This window comes from Ammospiza nelsoni, chromosome 4, assembly GCF_027579445.1.
Source record: "Ammospiza nelsoni isolate bAmmNel1 chromosome 4, bAmmNel1.pri, whole genome shotgun sequence".
Lineage (NCBI taxonomy): Eukaryota > Metazoa > Chordata > Aves > Passeriformes > Passerellidae > Ammospiza > Ammospiza nelsoni.
The window spans coordinates 64,295,584-64,322,240 of record NC_080636.1 but is presented as its reverse complement, the minus strand read 5'-3'; the positions used below and the strand labels follow the sequence as shown (position 1 = coordinate 64,322,240).

Genomic DNA, 26,657 nt, shown 5'->3' with positions numbered 1-26,657 from the left:
GCCCCCTTCCTTTCGCCCAGACCTAAAGCAGGTCTGGGGAGCAGCCCTCCGTGGGCCAGGGAGGTGAGCCTGGGAAGAGAGTTGCTAAAGAAAACACTTCAAATGCAGCAGATCTCTGAGGAGATCGGGAGAGAGGTCAAGACAACGCGTGCGTGTGTGTGTGTGTGTGTGTGTGTGTGTGTGTGTGTACATATGTGTGTGTTACACTCAGCCAGAAATGCAAGCCTGAGACTTGTCTGCAGCCAGCTGTTAAGAGTGTCATCAAAACTACATGTATACGCTCCGAGCAGGGGAGCAAAAAGGAAAATTCAGATGAGGAAATCAACACGAAAAACACATTGTCAAAGGCACTGCGAGGCAAATAGTGTTTGGTGTTGCTTGTACCCAGGCATACAATGCTGACAGATGACAGCATGCTCTTGGCTGAAGAGAAATACACTGCCTTTGTCCCACATGGTGTACACACACATGCACATTCCTTCTTCCTACTCTGGCTGCTGTTTCTGCAGGACAAAGCAAACCCCATCTTTTATAAGCATAATTTTCCCCCACCTCCTTTTCTCGTTCTGTTCTCCCCCCTCCTCCCCCCCCCCCCCCCCCACCTTCCCATGTGTGGTAGTTCTTTATTTTAGTATCAGAAAGCTGAGGGCTGGGATTAGCAGCTATTTTGGCATCTGATTCTGTCCACCTCACAGCAGTGGCTGGACTCAGGCTGTGAAAGCCCAGCAGGCTGTTGCTTAGCATTTTGTACCCTAGTTAGCTTTGAAGGGGCATTGTCCTTTCCAAGCAAATGCCAGTCCCACCAGATCACATCAAGTAAGGCTGATGACATCCCTGTTTTCTGTGTCTGCTCCCCCTTCCCATTTCCAGTGCGTCACCTGCTCAAGTATGGCAACCAGTACTGTATAATAATACCCGAGTCTTATACTCTCTGTTGAGCCTCAGCTCTTCAAAATTCTGGTTCATAGGATGGCACCACTCAGTAGAACACACTAGCCTAACATTCATTTTCAAGCCTCATTTTATGGCTTCAGTCATTTGTGACAGAAATTTTTGGCTCATAGCTTGCTCACATCCTGCATCCACTGCAGTGTGCTTAACACATCTGTCTTCTCCCTACATGCCTGACACTTTGCAATACTGCCACTGAATTTCCTTCTCAGTCATGTTGTAGCAAAGGGAATGAATGAAACCACTCCTTGTTATTTTACAGGAGCTGGATTCAAATTCGAAAGGTTTGGGAGTTTAGTAGACAAACCCTAGAAGAGGTGCCACTTGGATATTTTTTTGACATGACTCTCTATGTTGCTTTGAAAATCTTTTCCAAAGTTTATGGAAACCCAGGATCTCTGTGTAGTTTCTTAATTTATTTTCATCCATACTTGGTAAAATTAGACCTTCTGGTAAGTGCTGCAGGTGTAGGCTGAAGAGGATGTCACATTTTTCAAAAAACAGGTACTACACTACAACAGTGCTGCCAGTGTTGGAGTGTCATGGTCTCCCTGCCACTTTCATCTGGAAAGCAGGCAAGGTGTCACACCTTCTGTCTGTCACAGCACGGAGGGACCCATCCCTCATGCCACGAGTGCTGGCAGTGTTTGTGCTCACCCTCCTCAGGGAGCCTCTGTCACGTTCATCAAGTGACTGCTTCTCCTGTATTTCACTTGCCTTTGTTGCTGCCAGTCCATCTCTCAAGCTGCAAAATGCTCCACCTAAAATGTGTGATCTCTGGCTGTGGCCTTTGTGTGTTTCTGAAAGAGAAGGGGGAGAAATGATGCCAGAATGACCCTAAATTATCTTTATATTGTGGTTTTGTTACAAAACAATACTCTTTCCTCCTTCGGGCACAACACAGTTGTGATTAAGCTTATTGAAGCAGATGAAGTAAATGTGCATTACTTGGACTTTGCTCTCCTCTCACACATGATTTCGTGATCATTCAGTGTGATGATGTGCAATCGATCCGTTCCTGGGTCTTGCTATCTTTGCTGAGCTACATGTGGCTGAAAAGGTAGATGCACACTGAAAATACCGTGTCTGATCTCACATCATTCCTCACAGCAAACCCTTCTGCCTTCCTTGGGCTGTCCCTGCCCTGCTGCGGGTCCCCCACACCTTCAGTCCCTCACCGCAACTGCCGCCCTCACCATGGAAGGCCATGGAGTGCATCTTCTGTCCTGGCTGATGGGGTTTTTTTGGTAAGAATATTTGGGAAGAGGTGTTATGTGTGCTCAGAAGTTCTGATATGAGTTTTTGGGATGTACTGTCAGGTTTTGGTAGGTGGCAGGACTGTTGCACTCCCTGGCCTTTGGAGACGGCTGGGGCTGGCTGTGACAGGCCCTGGGTGGCCATGGCTGCCTGAGGGGCCACTGAGGGGCACAGCAGCCTCACTGCAGCCGCTGCTGTGCCTGCTCACCATGGCTGGCACAAGTACAAACCCACCCAGGAGTGCAGGGGATCACAAACCCCCAGCCCTGCTGGCAGTGGGGTGAGGAGAAGGAGGGTAAAATCCCCCCCCCAGCATAGGGAGACCTCACTCTTGTGTTGGAAGGGACCTGTCACTCCCTTCCTCTATGGCGTGAGGCAATGGGACGTGGCCAGGGTCAAGACAGGCTTCAGTGCCTGAGGAGCTGGCTGAGAGCAAGGGAAACAGAGCTGAACAGCAGCCCAGCTGTTTGACTGGGACAGCCTGGGAAGCCCTGTCCCTGTGAGGGGAGGCTCCACCCTGACACCCCTGACCCACTGGGCAGGACTTGCTGCCCTGTGTCAGCCCCTCACCAACCCAGAGTGGCTGCTGGGTGGCCAGGCTGTGCCCCAGCCTTTGGACAGTCTCCATGCTTTAGGAAGGTTAAAGTATTAAGTGGCATTTGGGAAAATCGCTTGAGGAAGGGCAAAGGTGGCAGCACCCGGTGGGTCGTTCTCCATCTGGGAGCGTGGCCAAGCTCTCTTACTGTAATAAGCTGTGTCCAAGTGCTGGCTCTATATTAGACACTGCATTTAAAAACTATTTCACTAGCTAAATTTTCCTCACCAGCTGAGGGCTGCTTCCCTATTTTATTTTTATTGTTCCTTTCCTTAATTTTATATGGAGCTATTCTGCCTGCCTCCATCAGAGAAGATGTTGAATGCTTTCAGAAAAATATTTGTTCTGATGGAATTTATGATAAGATCTGTAATTCAAATTTATGGTTAGCTTGATGTGGCAGGTTAGGTAAAAAGGATCCTGATGACATTGTGGCAATCATGAAAAGCCATATATTTTAGGCAAGTTTGCACAGCTTCTTGAAAAGTGTTTGGAAGCAGAATTTGGGTATAGTCAAATAAAGAATACAGCTGGAAATATGATCAGGTTAAAAGAACCCCACAAAGTCCAACACCTAAGCTAGAGGATAAGTTTATAGGTACACTGTAGGAGTGTCTTAGTATTCCCCAGGCAGAAGAAACACTCACTTTGAGGTCAAACTTGACAAGAAAAGGGAAAATGCTCTTGGTATTAATTTTGATTTTGGGAATGAGTGTATTCAAATCACTTCAGCAGACAAGAAAGCAGAAGAGGAGAGCTTGCTAGCAGGTTTCTCCCCCACTTTTCTCTGCTTTCAGGAATCTTGCTTACCAGGAGAGCAGAATGTCTGCCAGTTCTGCCAGGGTTGTACCTTCCTGCTGAACACAGAGGCAGCTTGGTGCAGCAGCAGCATCTTCTTCCCAGCTGCTTTCACTGGTGGGTGGTGTTGACAGAATCTCCTGAGGAGATGATGCCACATAAACCAGTTCTCCAGTTCTTCATTCAGCTGGGTCATCCCTTCATCTTTGACTCTGACTGGGGATGCTCCATGAGCCCTCATGGTACACATGTTTGTGGAGTTGCTTGTGGTATCTACAGCCATTGAGCTCATGACTCTTTACACATCTGCTTATCTCACCTTTTTCCCTGTCTACTCCCTACCAGCCTTAATTTGCAAGCTTTACCATCCTGGGCAGAGGTTCTGGGCACAAGAGTCGTGCTGCCTTTCTCTGTTTAGCATCATACTATTTAAAAGAATGTATTCCCCATGTAAACTTTAGGGAGAAAACAGAGAGACCTTTTAAATTTGTCAGACTGGTGGAGACTGAAGGAGATTTTTCTGCAGCTGATTTATCTGTCTCTGCCTGCTACTGAGTAGCTATAGCACATTTTGGTTATTGTTTTCCCTCCTGATTTCTGAGACCAAACATTTTCACACAGCCTGTTTTTCTTTAACTGATTTTTCTTTTTGCCTTAGAGCACTGGAAACACAAGGGCCCATGAAAACTTTGTGGCATTTACCTTCCCATGAAAGGAAAGCCCTAAATAAAGCAGGGAGGCTCAGAAAACACTGCATTATAAGAAAAGCCTGGAAGTTATTTCTGTCTTCTCAGATTTTAAAAGCTACTGAATATACCTGTGATTATAAGTGAGCTGTAGGTCAACAAAAATTGCTGTTAGTGCTTTCATTATAATCTCAATTGTTGGGAGTTTACTTAGCACAAACATTTGCTTTGTGGTGAAAGTATGGCACGTAAGCCTTTTGATCTGCAAGCAGTAAAAAAAAAAAAAACCCACCAAATTTTTTGCTTTGTTTTCATTCCCTCAAACACACTTTATAAACTGCATTACAGCATGACCGATCTGATGTTTGAGCTATAAAACATGGCAAGAATATAGATGACATTTGCCACTCCCCCTTTGCTTGGTTTGGGAGAAAAATCTTTTTAAAAGGCACGATAAGATCTCTTTTGAGTGTGCTCAGTAGCAGACTGCACTCCTCTGCAAAAAGATGAGAAGCTGAAATATGGGCTTTGCCTCATATGTTGCCCTGTGAGTGATAAGCAGAGACACTCCCTCTGCAGCCCTGAGAGCTGCAAGATGGCAGAGAAAGGCTCAAAATATGGTGAGCGTGAAGATTTTAAGATTTTTGAGTTCACACAGGGCAAGGGACCAGTGAAAAGTCCTGAGCTCATGCTCTTTTTTTTTCCCTTCCCCCAACCCACCCAGTCATAAAGGCTCCTCTTCTCCCACAGAAAAGGAAAACAGCCCACTTGTTGCTTCTCTAAGCTTTTCCAAAGAAATCAGCAACGCAGTGCTGAACAGCTGGGCTCCTTCTTGGCACTTCACAGACAGGGGGGTGAGAGAAAAAGATTTCCAGATACTTAAGATACTTAAGCAGGAGTTGCAGCTGCTCCTATGGCAGAAGTGTTCCTGTGAACAAGCAGGTAAGGATTTCTGTCTGTAGTGCCTGGGCAGGCTGAAGTTTCACAATGGGCACAGAAATGGGCACGATGGGCAGCAGCGTCAATGCCAGCCAGGCTCTGTCCCGCCTGGTACCTGGAAAGGCCAGTCAGTGTCAGTTCACACGGAGTGGAGGCTGCGGCTCCCCAGACGGTGTCAAATGACAGTCTGTTTCTTTAGAAAACCTGTCCGTGGGTTTTCCTAATCCGCCGAAGCACAATGAAACACAACACGCTTCACTTTTGGGCTGTTTGTCACGCCTGCTGAGCTGTGGTACGAGCAATAAGTAATGGTGTATTTGCAGGTGATATGATAACACGAAAGGAAGGCATCTTCACATCACTGAGGTATTCCTGAAGGGTGCTTCTTCTGTCCTTGGAAAGATGAACTACAGAGCTGATTGAGATCTTCCCATTCCATCACTCTGCCAGAGGACACACTTTTTGGAGACTTTTTCCTTGTTTCTCTGGTCTCTCTCTCCTACATCAGCTTTCCAGATTTTTGGTCTTGCACATTTACTCCAGGTTTTCATTCTGGAAATGTTTACATACAATTTATACAAGGATTAGAATTCAGCCTTGTGCATTTTCCTAGCAATACAGAAAACTCACTCTAATGCAGAACTGTACCTTGCCCCATATGCTACACATTGCTGAAAAATAGACTTTTTTTAACATCTAAATTTTTAAGAAAAAAAAGAAAATTATTTAATAGGTTATAGGCTTATCAAAGGGGGACTTTTTTCCTAGAATGGTGCTTCCACACAGAAAATGCTGCCTTTCCAGTTAAAATTTAACGTTGTTACAGGCAACAAAAAAATATTGGTCTTACGACAGGCAGTGCAAGGAAAACAGAGAGCAGCAATCAACAGCACCATTTTCATAACTGCTAGCACCTGTTAACTCCAGTCAGGTGTTGGCACTTTAAATACCAGCTCTGGCAGGACTATTTTTGCTGGGGTTGAAGGTCTCTTTGTCTCGGGAAGCTAAAGATTTACAGAATTTTTGCTCCATCCCAAGAATTCATTGTGGAGGAAGAGCTGATTTCAGCAATTCCATCTGCTTTCCTTCTACACCACCTGCCTCTTCCTTTCTTATCCTGAAGGTTACTGTAAGTGTGCATATATATTTACCAGAAAAATCTGATACTCCTGGATCTTTTGATGGATTTGATTTTTTGCTGGAAATTTTTTCTCTTCTACTGAGGTAATGTTTAGTTCCTTAGACTTCTAAATCCTGATAATGAGCAGAACTGGGGTTTGGGTTCATATCCAGAAACAAGCCTTTAAAGCTAAGTAGGTCAGGTCAAGAAGGTGTGCTGTGAATTCCTTAAATCCACAGAGCTGGTGTTTTACCCAAATTCTCTGTTTCTCGGGTGGCTTTGTTGTGCAGGCGGTCAAGTTTGTTTATCTCTTCTAGAAACTGCATTATACAAACTGGAGGCAACCAGCCCTTCCTTGCTGGTGGAATGCTAACTGTTTTCTGACTGGCTAATATAACAGAATGGGAGTTAGGAAGTGCACCCATGCTTTAGGAGTGGACTAGGCTGACCTACAGTCAAGAGGATTTTAACTGTGCCTGATGTGGTTGGATTAAAGCCTGTGGACCGGTCTTACTAGCAAGCAAATACTTTGACCAAGCATAGAAACTTCTGCTTTTCTATATTCTCACCCTTTCCTTTGCTCCTAGATTTGGTAATTTCTCTGTATAGCTGAGATATTGTGTTTCCTGGTTTGAGCTCTCCTTCCCCTAGTTCTTTACCTAGCATAAGGTTTTCAAGGGAAGGTGGGGACTAAGAGTATTTGGATAACTGTTTTTGCTCATTGGTACAACTCATTGGTCTTGTGGTTTTTTTTCCTCCTAAAAAAGGAAGGCAAATTAATCTCCTTTTCTTTCCTTCTCCTTTCTGGCTTTTTTACTGGTTTCTTTGATACTGTACTGAGTATGCTCAGCTTGCTACATTTCTGACTTAATAGTCTTAATATATTGAATATGTGCAAGTGTGTACGCAAGAGAATTGTGCCCTGCTTTTATAAGCAAGTAACAGAAAAAATTAGTTAGCTTTATCTTTCTTATTTTATTACTATCTTAAATACATCAAACTCTTCCCTGTTCCCTTATTAAAGGTTAGACAGTCCCAGTTTTAGCAGTAACATGAGAGATGCTGTTTTTGACCAAGTAAAACTGAATTTTAATGTATTAGTGAACTTTGCATTAGGAGGTTAGCATTTAAAGGATTATTAGCAAACTTTTGATTTCTACATCATTGAACTGTCATATTATGAGAAAGCTTTTGTTTCAATTATGTAAAGATGTTTTTTGAGGTTAAAGCATGTCTGTGTGTTTTTGCTGAATGGAAGAAACTGGTTGTACTAATTCAACACACACTGTTTGAAAATAATTTTTTTGTTGTGTAGGCTGGAATACCAATTGAGTAGCAGGAGGCTGCTGCATCTTTGAGGGTTTGTTAAATATACTTGTAATGTAGATGTTAGAACATACCCTTCAGTCTTGTACAAAGTCCGATCTGAGTGGGGGGGAGGGAAATGTAATGAGAGGAGGTTTAGAAGAGTCAAAATTAGTGTTCAGGTGCTTAACTTCTGATATATCTGGTCCAATCTGTAGATGTGCTAAATGCTTGGCATTCTTATTAGTATTAATGAAATAAAGATACTGTGGAGTGAAAGGGTTGTAAAAATTACTCTTCCTGATCATCTAATTATGATAACAGTGCTACTTTTAGTTTATCCTAGCTGATCGTTACATGAGGAAGTGTTGAAGTAAGAGTCTGATATTTTCTCCTATCTGCAAAATAGAAATACCACATTTTTGGTAGTCTGCAGCTGTGAGCCCTGTAACTGGTGAAGGACTCAAATGATTTAATTGTAATCAGAATGCTATTTTTTTTCCTGACTTCTTCTTCACCCCCTCCTCCTCAACATGCACTCTACCTTTTGTCCTTGTCCATAGGATTGCTATTAGGAAGACTAAAGGGATTTTGGGCTCCTGTTAATGTTTATGACCTGGCAGCATACTGACTTCTCTATCGTTGTTGTTTGAAATCTTAGATGGTTTCTCGTGTACCAAGGCTATTTTAAGACTGAGATGCTTTGGTTCACGTGCAAATAGAAGCTGTCAACTGTTCAGCAGAACCAGGATACTTTCAGCTCCCCAGCTGAAGGCTACCATGTACTTTCAGCATGTCCTTGTCTGTCTGAAAAAGTTCACAGCTGGTTAGCTGAATGACGTGGAGGGCTTTTTTTCTTTCGTTAGGCAGCTGGTGCTAACTAGGGACTCAGTAGTGGAAGCGATTAAGAATTATGAGATTCAAGAAGGAACAAAATGTTAATTTAAGCCCACCTAAAAGGCCATATTTGAATGTTTCTGTAAATTGCTATTCAAAACCAGAGGAAGAACTCCTGTTTCCTTTTCTGAATTGAAATTCTCTTTTGATATAGAATTAAAAGTATGCCACTGAAGTGGCCCTTTTCTCCATCTCCATAGTGTTTAAATATTTGATTGGACACTGCTTTAGAGAGAGTTCTCTTTGCTTAGAAATTGTTCTACTCCTCCTGAAAGGCAAACTTTTTTGTACGGGCTCTAAGAGGATTCTTAAAATTGCTAGCTAACTGTGAAATGTCCTCTTTTTTTTCTTTCTTTTTGGGGAAGGGGGGGGGGGTGTCACAAGTAACATACTGATGGATATTGCATTCATGCTGAGTATTTTCTGTCATTTTACAAGTTTGATTTAAAATTGAGCATCTGCTCTAAAGTAATGCTAGTCAAGGACTTAGTTTCTTGGCCAGGACAAAGCTTGGTTTCCTTTTGTTATTCTGTGTCATCACAGAAAGTAGACTAATGTTATTTTGAGTTTGTCTTACTTTTTTTTTCTAGACATATTGAGCTGAATAGCCCAACATACCAAATTATTCTATGTGCTTTAGTTTCAAATTTTTCATGTAGAATCCAAGTTTTAGCATCAGGAATCAATTAAATGATGGTTTGATTTGACTGAAAAATTAATGGTCCGGAACTGAAACCTCATAGTATTTTTTAAAGTTCTTATTTTCAGTACTCCTGTTTTGAATAAAAGTCTGGACTCAGCCCAGTAACATAAAGCTACATGTTCTCTCATCATCTAAACATACATAATGATTAAATTTAACAGTGATTGTTTTCTCATTGCTACTTTTGGCTGCATAGGTATCTTTCTGCATTCATAAAATTAGTTCCCTGGCCATAAGTGGCACTATGCTGACTTGCTGTGAAAAGCTCTTTGCTACTGTCTGTTGTTCTTTTCAGGAAACAATAATTTGCCAAGTACAATTCATATTCAATAATTATATGTCATCTTCAATGACAACTTGAACATTCAACTCCGTTTATGCTTGAATTGGACACTGATTTTTCATTTTAATGATAAACAGATTGGCATGTAATACATTTGACAATACATCTGCTTAAAATGTGTTAAGATTGCTGAATGAAAAAAAGGGATTTGCATTGCAGGCTAGTGGAGGTACTCAAGCCAAAAGTAAAATGAGGATGCATTCTACTCTAGGTAATTCCCAACAAAAGAGTGCAGTGCCTTTAATTTGGCTTCATAGTGGGCATATTTATAATTGACTTTTCTGGTTTGCTTTTAGTCTGTCTTCTGGCCAGGAGAGGATCTGCAGGCAAGAATACTGGGAGTATTTAAGAAAAATAATTATTGTGGCTTTACTTAAAAAATGCTTTTGAGTTTGAATGTAGATTTTTTTTTCTCATAGAAAATATTGCAAATGAAAATTGAATTTAGCCTAACTGCAGAGTTTAAGCTCTTGTTACCTCTGCGTTCAGTCCTAAATAGTTTCATCTTTGGAGTTCTATATCTGCAAATAAATATCTTAACATGTTACTAGAATATGTACTGACTTTGATATATTAAAACCACCTTCTACTGAAGTGGTGCTTTTGGATAAAGATGAAAGTTTCCACAAATACTCTGATTTTTCTGATTGTAATGGTTTACTTAACCCCCTCAAGTTTCCTCAGAACTTAAACAGATACCTTAAATTTGAGTTCTTAAAATTTTTCTGTGAACTTGCATGTAAAGCTGAGTTCTTGACTTTATTATAAGCTATCTAAATGCCATGTAAAATTGAGTTATCAAGTTTTAGTTTAGTAGGCACTGTGATGTAAATGCGTTTCTCCAAGTCCAGTATTCCTATGAGACACCAGGTACAATGTAAAAACTTGGAAATATATATATATATATATATATATATATATATATATATATGCACGTTATGTGTACACTCCAAAGCAAGTGATTGGTGAATGTTTGAAATGCTGTGGATAAGCAGATTTAACCAGAAAATTACTGACATCTTTTGAAAAAAGCCCCACACAAACTGTAATGGTGGAATTGGTTGTGAAAGCAGCAGATCTCAAGTGAAAATATGCTGAAAGAATGTTGTATTTGTAATAAACCCCTTGTTTCTAGTTTTCAAAGCATGTAACTGAGAGCTTTGGATAATCTTGACATTTGGACTTCTGCGCTTCCTGTCACAGAACATCTTGAGGCTCTTCTTGATCAGTGAGGCCATCACTTGTTCTGTCCTGAGCATCTTTGTCCGTAGTGATTTTTAAGGCTATTTGTTTCTTCAGACTTTGATAATTGAACAGTTCAGAGTTTCAGAGTAACAGCTCAGCATGAACAGTTTCAGAGTAGCAGCAGTCATTTTGCTGCTCAAAGTGGAGTGAACCTGAATAGTTTGTCATTACAGAGCCTTTCCTAGGCTGACTATGGTGGTAGTGTGAGTGTTTGTGTTCAGGCTTGGTTTTTAACATGAAGGTGATGCAATGATTCCTCTAAGGATATCATATTTCTGAGGTTAGTTTGTTGCTGATGCTTATTCTACTTGAACCCCATGCTCTTTGTGACTTACTAATACTCTTCTGTACTTCTATGTTTTCTTTGATCTCACCTCCTTGTATTTGCAGGATGCTGCTTTTATAAGCACTGCTGTTTTTAATCATACAAAGGGTAAATCCATATTCAGGTTGAGTAGTCTTTGAGCATGGCCAGTTATCACTTTACTTGCATTTGTGAAGATTCATGGAACGTAAGACTCTTTGGATTCAGTATGTTCCTGGGTTTTATTCAGCTGCTACAGTGAAGAATTGAAGTATCCATGCTTGTCTAAAAAAAAAAAGTAAATTGATTATTGATTAATTGTGGTCAGTTAATGGGGAAAGTGTAGAGGATACTTTAAGAAATGTAGAGATCTACAGATTTCTGCTTTTGCAGCAGGGAGACATTTTTCAATTAAAGAAGGAACCACACATATTAAAAAATGCAGCTGTTAAAGAAAAGAATAAAGAAGCAAGGAGCTGCTCATTAGACTTGATTATAAGCAGTGGTGGTAGGTTGTTTCTCCCAAATAAATGTGCCTTTCCTGCCAGTCAGGTGTCTGAGTTAGGATGGGGAGGATAAAAAAGACAAGCTTTCAGGCACATAAGTCTTTCTTCATGCTTGATTAGATGCAGTACTCAATTACTACAGGTCCTGTAGGCACACAGGTCCGGTGCAGTCACTTGTACAGCACTGAGATAGGCTTTTTCATGTAAAACATGCATTTAAGGGTATAAAACAACTGAGATGGTATCTTAAATTTGTTCTTAGTAAAATATGTCAGCTTATCTTAATTTTCTCATTAGTGAGATATATGATAAATTACTGGAGACTTAGCTGCTGTGGCATTATTTATGTTAACTGATACAGCATAATAATGTGATGATGAAAAGGACCTGGGAGGAGAAGAGGGAAAGCAGAACTTGGACAGCTATCTACAGAAATGAAAGGAATCTTGACTGCCCACTAGGTTTTAAGTGGTTCTCAATTGTAAAACAGGCATTTTGATTATATTACTAAAAATTAACACACACCCCACCTCCCAAAAGAACCCCAAACAACCTGCCAAAGGAAAACCTGAGCCCGTGTCATCACTTGACAGTAGGCAGTTCAGGCACTGTTTTGATTTGGATTTTCATCTAGTTCTGAATAGCAAAATTTAGAGTTGTGATTTCAAACAGAGTTTCTTATTTTTTTTTTCCTTTTGTGACAACATGCTGGTTTCTGAAAAAGGCTAGGACTCTTTGGTGAGTCAGTGCCTGGCTGTTGATACACAGCTCATCAAGGCAGAGATCTAAATGCCAACTGTGAATAGTAAAGAGTCTGTACATTCTATTAGAATACCTTTGCCAGCTACAAATAAAAGGGTAGGAGACGAGCCACCTGGCAGTGTCCCAAGTACATCTCAGGTCATGGAAGACTCCTGGCAGAGACAGAAGGACAACTCATGTTATGTGATTGTTGTTGAGGTGAGGCTTGAGATATGTGTGCATTATAGTTGGGGGGTGTGTTGCTGTTTAGAGCACAGCTCCAGAAACAGTGGAGAAAGATAATTTGGTTTATGTCTTGTGTTTGGCACATAGCAACAAGCAGGAATCTTCTTGGCGGACCCTGTGCTCCTCTTCAGAACCACAAAAATAATAGAAATGGGCTGTTGTAAAAGGAAAGATGGATGTCTGTAAAGGGTTCTTGAAACTGGCAAAATTAAACACCACCAAATAGCTGAGCTGAGCCCTCCCTTCTCCTCCTGGTCTCCTGCTGATTTTAATATGATTTGGTTGTTACTTGAGTTGTTCCTATAGTCAGATTACATGTGGGTATTTATAATTATCCCTGCTATTTCTTCTCTTTGTGGATTTTTTCAGTCACACTTGTGTGCATTTTGTCTCTTCAGTTATGTTGTAAACCCTGAATGGTGGGGTGTGGGAAAGATCAGCATTCTCTCTGCTATGCCATGAGTCCAATCTCTGGAAGGTGGCTTTTCACTGTGTTTAACACATACAATAGAGCAGGAATGAGGATGACTGATTTTTGTCTACCCACGTTCTTCTCAACCACAGCTGCTTCTCTTCCTCCTAGATTTTCAGAGCCAGTGAAACTCTAATCCTAATCTAGCTGGCAGTCTCTTAGAGTGCTATGCTGTGGAGTGGGCAAACACTTCTCTGTTTAATTTGTGGCTGGGCACAATGAAAGCAAAGTGGTGCCTGTTGCTGTGATTGGAGAGCTGCTGGACATTGGTGCATTTGAAATATGAGTCCAAACGTTGCTGATTGTATCCTTTTCTGCTTAAAGATGCTTGCCCATGTGTATTTTTGCTTCCACTGCCTAATTCAGCAGCTGTGAGCTGCAGGCAGTAGCACATGTGCATTGGCTAAAATAACCAGCCAGCCTCTCCCTTTGCTCTTGCCAGAGTCTCATGTTGTTGAAAAGAGTTTTTAGGATCAGATCCGGCTTCTCAATTTACGTTATTCCTTTGCCCAAGCCCAGCAGGAAGGCCTCATCAGGGTGGCCTGTCCTCTTATTCTTTTCTAGATCAAGTTTAAAAAATAGTAATTTGGGGAATTTAGTACAGTAGCTAAGTGGTTCTTATTTTAACTTTAAAGTAGTATTACATATCAGGAAAATGTCTCTTAGGCTTTAGGGGTTTTTTGTAGGTTCTTTTTTAAGAGCTCATTTTTATTTTTACTCTTTTAAACATGTTAAAATACTGTTTGAGTTACTGCATTCCTTTCACTTTACTGTAGGAAGCAAGGGCTTTTGTCCCTCAGTTGCCCAGCGCAGACTTACAGGGCAGGTAGGTAAAAATGCAGGTGGTTTGCTATTCTCTTGAAGCTGATCCCATGTATGTGAATGACACGACTATGGACTTTGTAAATGCAAATATCATCTTTTTAGGGAGAGAGCCTGGACCCTATGCCTAGAGGAAAGTGCATTCTCCTCTACCTGTAGACACTTGCTTGTATATTCTGGTCCAAACACTTTTATGCCAAGAGGCATCCTGAATCAAATTTTTATTATTAAATTATAAGAACCTGAAAACTGTTTTTATAATGGATATGTTGAAAGGTCATCAAATTTAGGACCAGGCACAGCTATAATTTTACAGGCATTAGGCATCTGAAATAACTTTGTCTGAAGATTACACCTGGATTTGTCATCCGTTTTCTGGGAAATACTTGAACTGTGTTTTATGCACACAAAAATACTTACTTCATAAGATAAGGAGCTCTGAGATTTACATTCAAATATTCAACAATACTTTTAAGTGCTTTTTTCATTCTCATAATAGAGCTGTCATAAACTATGTATTTTAAATGTATCAAAATAAATTTATGAAGAAACTCTACATGGAACCTTAATTCTCATATTTGAAGTGGAAAGTGTCCCATAAGGTTAGGTCAGCTTTTTACAAACCACATCTATTAACAGAGAGTCTTGCAGCTTTGCTTATTATTTAAATAGTTGCCTTAAATTAAATTGTCATATATGAATGCTTGATGTGTGAGGAAGATTCCCTGGGGCTGCCTCTTGCACTCTGGGAGTAAACAAATGACGAGTCACTGTTTCATCAAACAGGCAAAACACTTGCAATATGTTTGGGTGCAGTGGAAGAAATTCTCCTGACAGGCTGGAATGAAGGCAAGGCCTGTAAGGAGGTTGTATTCCAGCAAAAGGATGTGTGTCCAATTCCTGCATCAGCCAGCTGCTGATGTGCACCCCCTTGACATAAGGAACAGCAATGCATCACTGTCAGAATGTCACGCTGGCTTTTAGGGGTCAATTCTGTGTTGCTTGGATGTCTTGTAGTGACCAAAGTTCTGTCTTTTCATATTTGACTTCAAGCAGTGCTAGATGTCCTATTTCTGAGGGATAATCTGTTTCCTCTGTAATGTGGACAATGTCTTTTGCAGAAAAGATGTTGAAATTATTCCCTTTGGTTGCTGTAAATGGTATAGAATGGAGAGCATGTTTTCTGCCACAGATCTCTGAGCATGAATTCAGTAATGTAACTGAATCAGATAAATCATCTCATTGGACTGCATCCGCAAGGAGTGTCAGGAATTGGTGTCTTAAGTAACTCAGAGAATCACAGTGTGGCTGAGGCAGGGTGGCTGTTGTTGTACCACCACCGAGTGTGGCACAGGCTGTACACTAAAAGTAGGCCCAAATGTTTCTGGTTGTGGTGGGATGTTCTGTATCTATTTTCAGACAGATGCTCTTAGTACAGACTTAACTAACAAGTGTCATTGCCTGAGCCTTACTTTTCAGTGCGAAATTCAGTTCAATGTGTGTGTGCTGTGGGGGACTTGGATGGGGGAGATATGGGGATCAATGCTTGTCCAAATGTCACTTTATTTTCAGTTCTCTTTTGTTGGGAAGTTGGGATGATATAGGTGTTTTAAAAACCTCAGTCATTAAGGCTACTGTAGAGTTAAATAGTCGTTGCAGAGATTTCCTGTGATCTGGAAAGGCTGTTGTTACAGCAAGCAATATCAAGGGGAAAACTCTCATTAGCTGAATATTTAAGTGAAGTGTGAGTTGAACCACACATAAATTCAGCAGTGTAAATTATTGTAGTGATAACATAATCCACTGAAGAGACGAGCATTGCCATCATTCTTGTTGGTGATTAATCACTTACCAAATTAGGGAGAAATTGTAAGGAGAGTTGGGTATATTGCTACTTCTCCCAGCAAAGCAAATAAGCAGTGGCTGAAGGAGTTACCTAGCTGTCTGTGGGAGGGAAGTATGTGAGTGGAAAGGAGGGGGGAAATTGGTGACTCTTAATAGGTGGTGCATATTCTGTGTATACACTGAATGTAAAACCACCTGCATCTAAAAACTCCATTGTTAATTTTTTTCCTCAGTTTTTAGCAATAAAATGTTATTGACCTTGTAATACGTGATACTTTATCAAGTTCATTCAAAAATATCAATTTATTTAAAGGCTGAAATTTGTGAATTTAGTTATTTCCTACATGCACATTGTAGGAGTTTGTGTCTGCTCAAATCTTGGAGTTCCCTATCCTTTATGACTTTACCAGTTTAATAGGCTTCAGATGTAAATAATCTGTGTTGACTATTTTGCTGATTAATTGTTTCACACCTGCTTTCCCCTGGTGGTTTTTTTTTTGAGTGGAATTATCTGGGGAAAACTGCATATCAGGTGAAGTTGAAACCCGAAGAGCAAGTGTCAAATAAAACTGATGGGAAAGGCTTGCAAAGGTGGCAAGAGCGCAATCAAGATTGCAGTTGGGTGTGTGAGTGCTTTTTGAAGAATGTGTGGTTGGTTGCTTCAGAAAAATGTATATCCAGAGAAGCACACAGATTCACGTATACAAAGCATGGAGCATATCTCAAATAATGGATGGGCTTCATTTATCAACTTTATGAAGTCATGTTAATTAGTAAAAATAGAAGCAGGACGGTGGTGGTAACATTATGTCGAACTTACTCTGTTAAAAACCTAGAATGTGAATCTGGGTATTTATAAGGGGATCCTGGGAAAGGTACATGTTGGATTGTCCAGATGTTTGAGTTCATGGTCTGTTATTTATCTGTTGCAGGCTGAAATGATGAATAATGGGGATAGTATAGACTAGTTGTCCTGGGTGTGCTGGGGAGACTGTTTTATTCTAACTGTGAATTGTTTCCTTTGTTGAAGGATACAAACTGATGATTTCTTACAATTTATTTAGGCATTTCTAAATAAGTGCAGGAAATCATTCTGCAAACCATAACATTATATTTTTTAGCAACATCTGAAAATGTTTCTAAATAGGCCTAAGCCACTGAAGTCTTCAAAGTTTTATGGAAGGCTGGAATTAACACGAATCAAATTTGCTACTGCAGTTTTTTGAGCTACAGTATGTGTTTGAGCAAAATAACTTGAATTGGAGTAAAAGATTTACTAAAAAGAAGCTGAAGCAAGACTATGTGTGTTTTTCCTGGAAGGAATGGTGAACATTGGTATAATGGATATTTTAAAAGCCACCACTACTAGGCTCTGTTTTTTAATGCCATATGAGTAGCTAAGAATGTCAGTTCAATTGAAATTTTGATTTTCCTCCAAAATTTACATAAAATCTGAGTAATCAATGCCTATTTGTTAAAGAACAGGCTGAAATTTCTTGATTGTAGAGGGATTTTATTTAAAATTACAAAAGCTGGCTAGAAATAGTGTACATATTTGGATATCATCTGCAAATTTAGTAGCAAATTGATAGGTATTATTCTGGCAGGTGTATACAGATTAGAACATTCTAACTTGTTTTGTTGTTTAATATACTGAGATTCTTTATTGCATATTTTGTCACAAGTCAATTTTTATTAAAATAACTGTTGACATGGGAGCTCTAACAATCACCTTTGATGGGAATGGGGGCAGTTTGCAGTGCTGATTAAAAAAAATCCCAAACCTTGAGTTGAATTGGAGGGGAGGATGATTAAATATAAATTTTTTCAGCCTGTGTATTACTTTAATGTCTCTTATTGACTTGGAAAACTTTATCCAACATTTCTAGTGTCCTGTGAGTGTGTTATAGTATGCTTTGTTTAGAAGGCATAATAGCCAATGTTTCCAAAAAGTGCTTAAAATTTTATTCTGAAATCCAGAGGTGGGGAAAAACCAGAATTTAAAAATGGAGTGCTGATGTTCTCTTAGTATCAACCCTAATGAGCATCTTCTTGTGTGCAGTCTGGCAGCTATCAATTCCAAGCCTAGAAGGGCTCACAAAATCTGCTTAATGCCTGAAATGAAGCCAGCAAACCACTGTGAGCAGCAGGGATGTGGGAGCAGTCTTAAAACCTCTTGCACCTGCCACATGTGTCCAGTTACTGCAGATCTGAGTAGGAAAAGCTTGCTGGATACCTGTGGGAGGGCTAAACACACTTGTGCTCCTGCTGCACATTATTGCACCTGTCAACATATCATATCTATTGCAAGATTTACATGGCGTTACTGACAAAACATACTCTGTTTGTGCTGCCTGTCAAAGGCCTCCCATTTATTGTTATTGTTCCTTTTTTCCCCTCTTTTTTCTTTTTTCCCTACCCTGCAGACAAGATGGGCAGACAGGTCTTCAGCTACCAGGTAGTGTGAAGTAGCTGTAATGTTGGCTTAACTCATGGCTGAAAGACTCCTCTGCTGACAGAAGGTCACCAGGATAGCACTTCTGCTGCCTGAAAAAGCTTCTGCTTTCCTGTTCAGTGTAAGCACCCTTTCCTGAGCAAATGTGAGTAGGCTGTAACATTTCCATGTGCTGGGAACTCCTGGCTGCCAGAAGTGGACTCTGAGTCCATATGAAGCTAGGTGTGAACTATTGTGCATGGGACTAGCCCAGGGATAAAGGGGTGAAAATGTGATGTGGAGGTGATATAAAACTGCTGCTGCTTCAACTTTTCTTCTCTGAGGCGACACCATAAAAAGACAGCTCAGAATTGAGGCCAAACTCTTTCCAGTGGGGATTTTGCCACATAATTTCATGTGTTGTGGATGAGTGGGGAATAATATAAAAGAGGGGGGAGCCCTTATATCAACTCCTTGGTATACCTAGTTCTGATGGTAAAGGGATTATTGGTTTCTATTGTTTTGTCATTTATTATTTGCTTCCTGATTTTTAGATAATCTATGGCACCTATTTGATCCAAAGGAATATAGGATTTAAAAAGAAATGTGTTAAGATAGGCAGAGAAGCCTACAGATCACCATGCAGAGAGGTGATGCTAGTTGCTGAATGAACAGTAAAGGCACAACTCTGGAAAAAAAAATCACCTGAGGTTTGAACATCAGCTGAGCAGTGATATGGCTTTTGTGGTGCTGTGGAAGATCAAGTTTACTGAATGTGGATTTTATTGCCCTAGCATTAGCAAGAAGTAGCCATTGAGGCTTCATGGAAGATAAAACTTTCAAATATTGATGTACACATCCCTTGCAAGATGCAAATTTTTTTCTGGACATCTTAGGCATTTTTTGACCTGTCTTGTGATGATAATAATAATAATGTAAATATTCAGCATCAGTATTGCCACTCTTGAGTCAAAGTTCCTGCTGCCAGCTTTATGGCAGCCATTCTTTTAGTATTGCTGGATGAGAGGTTGTGGAATGAGATCGGCCAGAAGAGCCAGTGGTCGTTTTGTGGTGGTGGGGAAAAGTTTTTATACAAAGGACAAAAATAATCCTAGGAGGCATTAGTCCATTTGTCTCTGTTGGCAAATGAAAGCTGTAGCTCATCTTCCTCTGTCATCAAAGGAAGTAATTCCAATAATTTCAAGCATTTCATATCTAGATTTTGTCTGGTTTAATTTTAAATATAAAACTTTGTGCCAGGTATTCTGTGGGTTTTTGCCAAAAGTCCCAAACAAATGAAAGCCAAATGAACTTGGGAGATTAGTGGTTTGTGCCTGAGAGGGAATTTTGAGTGGCAAAAATTGTCAAGCTCAGCTCTTGCAGGAGCTGTGGGCAGTGCTGTAAGCACTGTAAAATGAGTATTATAAACCTGAGCAAAGTCAGAGTTTTGTGAATGCATGCAGACTGTCTGAGGATCTTGGGCAGATGTTTCAGATGTTAGAACAGGATAGGCTTTGCCCAAACAATCTGTCACCCTGCGTGTGTTCAATAGGCAAATAAGAGGGAACGCCAGCTTTTTTCATGTAAATCTCCAGGGATTTTCCTCTAGGGTTCAGAGCTCTGGCAAAAAGCTGTCTGCAAGAATAATTAAAGGGGGGGGGGGCAGAACCCTACAAAATTTAAACAGAATATCCAGTACGCAAGCACAGCATATGTACGTCTTTGAATTCAACACATCAATGCTCACAATTAGAAAAAAATTCTATCCTATAGAAACTTACTTATAAAATCAAGTATTTTGAGGCTGTCTAAAGGAGCACATAGTTTTGTACTAGGAATTGGTCTGTATCCAGTATGATTTACATGTATTTGTTGAAGGATACAATACACTTGTATTATTGCACTGATTTCATTCTTGGATGATTTCCCCTTTGGCATACCAGTGGCAGTTTTTCATTGGTTATTCATTTATATTATTGATTAACACCTACTGGACCAATTTATTAGTCCCACTGAATCCATTTTAAGTATTAGGGTTTTCTAATGGAGAAATATCCTTTACAGAATACTAACATGACACTTGTAAAACATTCATTGGCTTCATTTATTTTGCTGTGTATAGCATAAACGATACATCAACAAGTAGATGTTCTTTTGTTGCCGGTCTCCAATTTTGCAAGCCTTCTGGCTTTTTTGATATGGAAATCTTACCTGGAGCACAAATGAAAACTATTCTGTGAGACTTGTGGGGCTCTTCCTGTCTATCATGGAGCTGTTAGCAGTCCTTCAACGAAAAAGTGTTCCCTGTTCTGGTCTAATTGCACATGTGGGCTTGCTTGTAGTGTCTGGGGGAAATGTGGAGATTGCTTCTCATATCTCAGGGGTATGGGCTGAACTGGCTAAAACGAGACAGTTCTCTCTCTCTTCTGGAGTGACTTAAGAGAATGGTTCAAGTACATGGCACAGTGAGATAATTTGTCCGGAGAGTTCTTGGATCAAGGCATTGTAACTGTGACATAAAAGCATGGGCTGTATCTTCAGAAACCCCTTATGGGCTGGTAATATTAAGTACTCTGGTTTAGGATTGTGTTCCCTATTGTTCTTCCTGGGGAAATATATTTGCACATCACTAGGTATATATGTATATGTATTTTTTAGCGTTTGAGTTGTCAAAAACCTTGTTGAATGCACCAAAATTAATGATTAAAGGCCTAAAAACTGAATGATAATGAAATTCTACCAGCCTCCAAAGCTTAGATGTTGTTCAGTATGTCTGTTGGCCCATTCCAGTAAGGAGCCATCTAGGTTTTTTCCTTATTAGCAGATAAAAATTGCTTTACTCATAAATTTCTACCTTTGCTTCAGCCTGTGATTGACATGCTCCTGATGACTGACAGGTGTGTGCTTACAAGATTTTTGCATGATGCCTGGGGCAGGTGTAAGTATATGGGGGAGAAAGCTAGGGTTCAAAAAAAGGTATGAATAAGGCTAGTGTTCTGAACTTCAGCTGTTCCCCTCCAGAATGGACTAATACTAGAAACTAGCTCTCTGCATTAAAAAATGTACTGCTCTCAGGCCTTTCTGATCTGAAGTGCCTTAAACAAATAAATAAAATATTAAATGTAACAGAGTAAAATAAATAACCACAGTTAAGAAAATAGCAATTAAGACAGAAAAACAAAAGAAATTTTTTATACTCTAATTTTTCAGTAGTTCCTAGATCTCCTTCCAGTAGATCTTTTTGGAATGTTACTTGTACTTTACCAAGGGCACATAACTGGTGAGAGTTTGCAGTAGGGCTGTGATTTAAGATGCAAACAGATGTAGGGCAGTAACGTGGCTGTGGCAGATGAGTAGGTGATGAATCAGGAGAGCTTGGCATAGTACAAAGGATAAATGTCAGTGCAAGTTGTCCTGTTTCTTGTCGCTAAAGACACCTCATTTGGGCTGTGCTCTTCTCACAGGATGAGATGTAATGACTGTCTTCTGACTTGGTAACTACTTTGAAACTGGGTAAACCGTGGGCTACAATTATGAATTAGTATTTACTGAAGATGAGCATGCAATTCGTGGTGTTATATTACTTTGAACCCCCACAGTTCATACTTGACACATTTCATGGGGTCAAAAATGAATGTTTTAGTAACTGAAAGTGTGCCAAAAAAGTCACATGAACCTGAATTTTTACTTCTTAATGTCCTATTTAGACAACACACATAGTGCAATGAGATTTGCAAAGCTGGAAACCTTTATGCTAGGATATTCCCTAACCTTCATATTCAGTCTCTTCAGGAACACCATTTCTTCCTGTCTGTGGGGTCCAAACAGAGCTTAGGGAAATCTGAGGCCTTGGACTCAGGAGGGAAAGGGCTGAATTAATAAATGTCCATAGACTGTGGAAAGAATTTGATGCTGACTAGCATTTTCCTCATGGGCCCCCTTCTGCAGTGAGAAACTGCATTTCACGGGGTATTTGCAGAAAGCTCCATCAGAACAGCTCCACAGAGTTACACGGTCTGGAGAGCTATGAGAGGGACAAATGTTAAGCCTGGTATGGAGTGGAGGGGCTCCATGGAGATAGTGTCTGCTGCACTTTCTAGCAGTCAGAGGATTATTTCTTTATAAAAAAAGAGATTGATACATCCCAGTCATCTCTCTTGAACATACACTTTGGTTATTTTCTTCCTCTTCTGCCTTTAGTGTTTCCCACTCTGTTCCTGCCATGGGAGATATGTGTGTGCAGAAGAAATGCAGAAAGATTGTGTGGTAGACACAATAGTCTGTTTTCTTCGTGGATTTCAGTGGAAAGCTAAGGGCATGGGTTCTCATGACTGCAATGATTCATGGTCTCCATATGAGAGTATAAGCCCAGGCTTTTAATAAGCAAATTAGTTTTTATGTGCTAGTGACTATATAATTATTTGGACTTACTAATATTTTGGAGCTTACACAAGGTAAAATTCTAGGTTTTTTTTGTTCACTTGATTTCCCCCTGCCTGTGGGAAAGAGTGCTCAGAATGAATGTACAATGTGTGGAGTAAATTCTCATTTGATTTTCATTATTTGCTCTGTATATTCCAGTGCATTTTGTGGGACCCTGAACAGACTGGATGGCAGGTCAATTACAGAATGTCTATACAAAAGTGCTGCTGAAACCGGCTTAAAGCATGGCTTTGTTTGGAATAACTTGCCCTTGTGCTGTCACTGAGCCATTTGTAGGTTCCTGTCTAGATTTCTGAAGTGCCTGGAATTGTAAAACACACACAACGTATATGTAATATTTAGACTTTCAACAAAGGTAATTTCTGGAGACTACATGGCTCTGACTGGGCTGGGCTGAAGCTGGAAGACAGAACTCTTTCATGGCTGTTTACCTGTGAAAGAGCAACTTGGAGCTGCAGATTCAGTTTGTGATTTAACAATCCCTCCTGCCAGATCTCTGCTAACACTAATTAGGGCTGGATCAGTGTGTGTGCTCAGTTGTGCTGTGTTGAGCCAGGCGCAGCTCAAGCTGTGCTCTTGCTACCAGCCCAATGCCAGCTGCAGTAGCACAGACGATACCTGATCCAGCATAAAGTGAAGAGTGGTGTAGACAGATGACACTTGATCTCACCCAGTCTGCTGGGACAGCTACTCCTTGAACATTTTTAACAAATCTGAAATGACTAAGCAATTTTTCACTGGCTCTGTTGTCTGTGTCAGGCTTCAGTGATCCTGATATGGCAGTAAGCATCTTAAAGAAATATGCTTCATCTTGCAAAACCATACTTATGTTATCTCAGTAAACGTCTGCCTGTGCCCTAAGAAGTTTGAATACACCTTTTAGATAGGGGATTAAAGTCTACAAATTCTAGTTCTGTTTGGACTTTATTATTGCTTAGTTGTCAGCTAGTTTTGTGCCAAATGCTTGTTCCAGTAAATGCTTAAGAGTTTATTACAGTTTTGTTGCCTTCAGTGAGCACTTTACTTACCAGACTAACACATTAGCTATTGGCATCTGGATCCTAAGCAAAGAAAGTTTTCCATGATAAGAAGGTAAAGACCACAGACATCAGCTATTTTACTTTAATTGGGATTCAGTTGGAGTCTAATTGTAAGCAATATTCTCTTGAGGGTTAAGCACAAATTCCATTGAAAGTTGGACTGAGATCTAAAGCAGGAGGAGGACATTTTTGATATATATTACTATTAATATCTTGGTTTAACATCTGTTATTCAAAAGAGTTTGGATTGATGTTTAATAAGTGACAATTTCTCTGTGTATGTCTTTAAGCCAGTTTGGGGACTCTGGTGTTTCTTTTTGAGGTGCAGTTCTGTGTTAATGGTATAGGAGAAGTGTGGCTTGTCTGCTCATAGCACTAAAAGTGAGATAATCCCTGTGTAAGGAATCAGTAAGTATGGTCCGCTTAATCTAGTCCCAGTGTGAAACTGTTGACATTTGTTCTTTTTTTTCTATCATTATGTGACTGGGCCTGTTTTGTGCTGGATTAGGCACAAATCTCCTATGCAGCACATTTGGCATGTTACTAGTAGTTTAACTTCATTAATAATGTATGAAGGAAATGTAATCCATGACAAGGAAGGAAAGAAAAGTATTTTTACAGCTACCAAATCCTCTGGAATGGGTAATTATTCAAGATTTGATTTTATAGTTTACAACTGAGCTTTTTCCACAGAATAAAAAAATTATGCATACATACAAATATAGTAGCACTACAGGAAATATGCTCCTTCCTATTTGAGGTTGCATACACTGGTTTAGAATGCATCAAATGTGGAGAGAAGTGTAGATTTAAAAAAGGATGTGCTTTATCTTACATGTTGCAACCAGCACTGTTTTGATCTCAGTGAAAACAAGCTCAGACTATATAGCAAGTGGGGGGAAAAGGAATGAGTAGATACTCACTGAATTATGTTGACTTTGCATAAGAAAGAAGATTAATTCCTTGTGTCTGTCGTCTACAGAGCATAGAGCCCATATTGGTCTATGGGCTGCTTCAAACAAATTTTCTTTTTTAGAAATTCAATAGCATGCTTGGTATTCCCTCTCACCTGCAAGGCAGTCCTAAACAGCCTCAATGTTTGAGGTGGCTGACAAGTCACAGTGTGCTGTGTGGTGCCTAAACCAGCCCCAAAGCAGCAGTCACTTGCAACTACTTTTGTGTTCTGCACTCCTGTCACATTTGTGCTATCAGAGCAACAGCTGGGGAGACTTTTTCAACAAAGATGAGTGTCAGATAATCCTGATGAGATTCCACATCCAACATCTTTTGTAATTATGTCACATTCAGCTGTAATGGAATAATTCAAGCTGAAAGGACAAGCTTTGATCCTTTCTTAAACCTTTCCCTGTGGACTGGCTATCTAAAAGATTTAAAGATATTTCTGTTACAAGATCTAGTGTTTCCTCAGAGAAGTGTTTCTGAAGCAGCGAGATCTGAAAGAGCAATATTATTTGCCAAATACATCTCTCAGAGCATTTTTGCAAAATAAAGATGTCAATAAGAATATGCCCTTCCATAACCAACAAGGAAGGTAGAATTTATTTTAATGTTAAGTCATTTGTGTGCACAGAAAATGGGTTTTATTTGTTAATGAATCACAGTGGTGCAATCTATTAATATTGGTGTAAAAATATGTCTGTGCTGAAGTAAATACAAATTTGTTTAGGCAAGGATCATACATATTTGGAATATCTATTTAGAGAAGTAAATGTTTCTGAAGAGCCACTCTTTCCAAATAATTAGTTGACACTAGGATTTTTAAAATAAGATTTAGTAGCCAGTTTCCTATTGAATTTCAATACAATTTCAGTATTTTATGCCCCTAGGCTCTTTCAGTAAACTTAATTAACTTGGAAAGGCCTTTGGGTCTGCATAAAAAAAGAAGTTCTTCAAAGGAATCTTTCTTATTTCAGGACAATATTTGTAGTCTTTAGTGTTACAGAATATGACACTAGCTATTTTATGTTTCTGAGCAGAATAGTGTGGCTATGGATATGGAAACTGCTGTAGAAGATCTTTCTCTGGGATCTTTTTGGCCTCAGTTTGGAGGATGGAGTTTGGATCCCTAATTTTTCTGTGTGTCAGATTTATGCCAATGTAAATCCCTTGACTTCAGTGAACGTTTTTCATTTGTTTCCTGGCCTCCACTAGAAAGAGAACTGTTTCTTAAGGTTTTCACACATGGACTACATTAAGGGGTCACATTCAGATGATACTCCTCTGGCATTTCCATCAGCCAGGGGTCAATGAAGTGCTATCTGGGCTAAGGGTATGGGGTTGGGCATGTGTTTAGTCAGCTCCAAATTTCCCATCTGTCAGACATGAGAAATTCAATGTCTTTTCGTGCATGCCTGTTTGCTTAGGGTCTAAGAATCAGTGTGGCAGGGGTCATTTCTGAGGGTTGTGCTGGTGGAGTCCTTTGGTATGCCTCCAAACAACCTGGTTCGTGCCTCGCTTCTGTCTGCTGGTGTTTAATGCTCACTCATCTTTATGGTCCTGAATTTGTGAGGCCTAGGATAGAAGCTGACCTCTTCAGAGGTATACCAATGGGAGAGGCCTGCTTTCACACAGTCTCTCCTCCAAGTTTCTGCTATGCATGTTGAATGTTATTAATTTTGCCTTAGCTTAAGTTTAGTTAATAAATAAAATCAATAACCAAGGTCCTGGGAGAATATTTTTCTCTCTTTCCCAGGATGTATTTCAGTTTATCTGCAAGCTAATAAATGGTAGTGACTAATGATTGGTATGAGCAAACCTCAAAAGCATCAATTCAGAAAGCAACCTCGAGTTTGGACATTTACCCAAGTTAGTTGTGTCTCTTGAGTGATCAATCTGGTCTGAAAGCTTGAAGGATTTCTTCCTCCATTTTTCTGGTTGAAAGGAATTGTTCTGCCTTGAGTTCAAGAGAGCAAAATTCTGGGATGTAGTACACAAAGTTGCTCTT

General features: G+C 40.0%; 1 long non-coding RNA gene across 1 annotated transcript in view; it reads left to right on the top strand.

The window, feature by feature from the left end:
* Positions 1 to 6,199: 6,199 nt before the first annotated feature.
* Positions 6,200 to 26,657, top strand: part of LOC132072782 (uncharacterized) — a 58,741-nt gene continuing 38,283 nt past the window's right edge. Inside the window, exon 1 of the long non-coding RNA XR_009418389.1 lies at positions 6,200 to 6,355. This is a non-coding gene — a long non-coding RNA (uncharacterized LOC132072782). The remainder of the gene's footprint in view (positions 6,356 to 26,657) is intronic.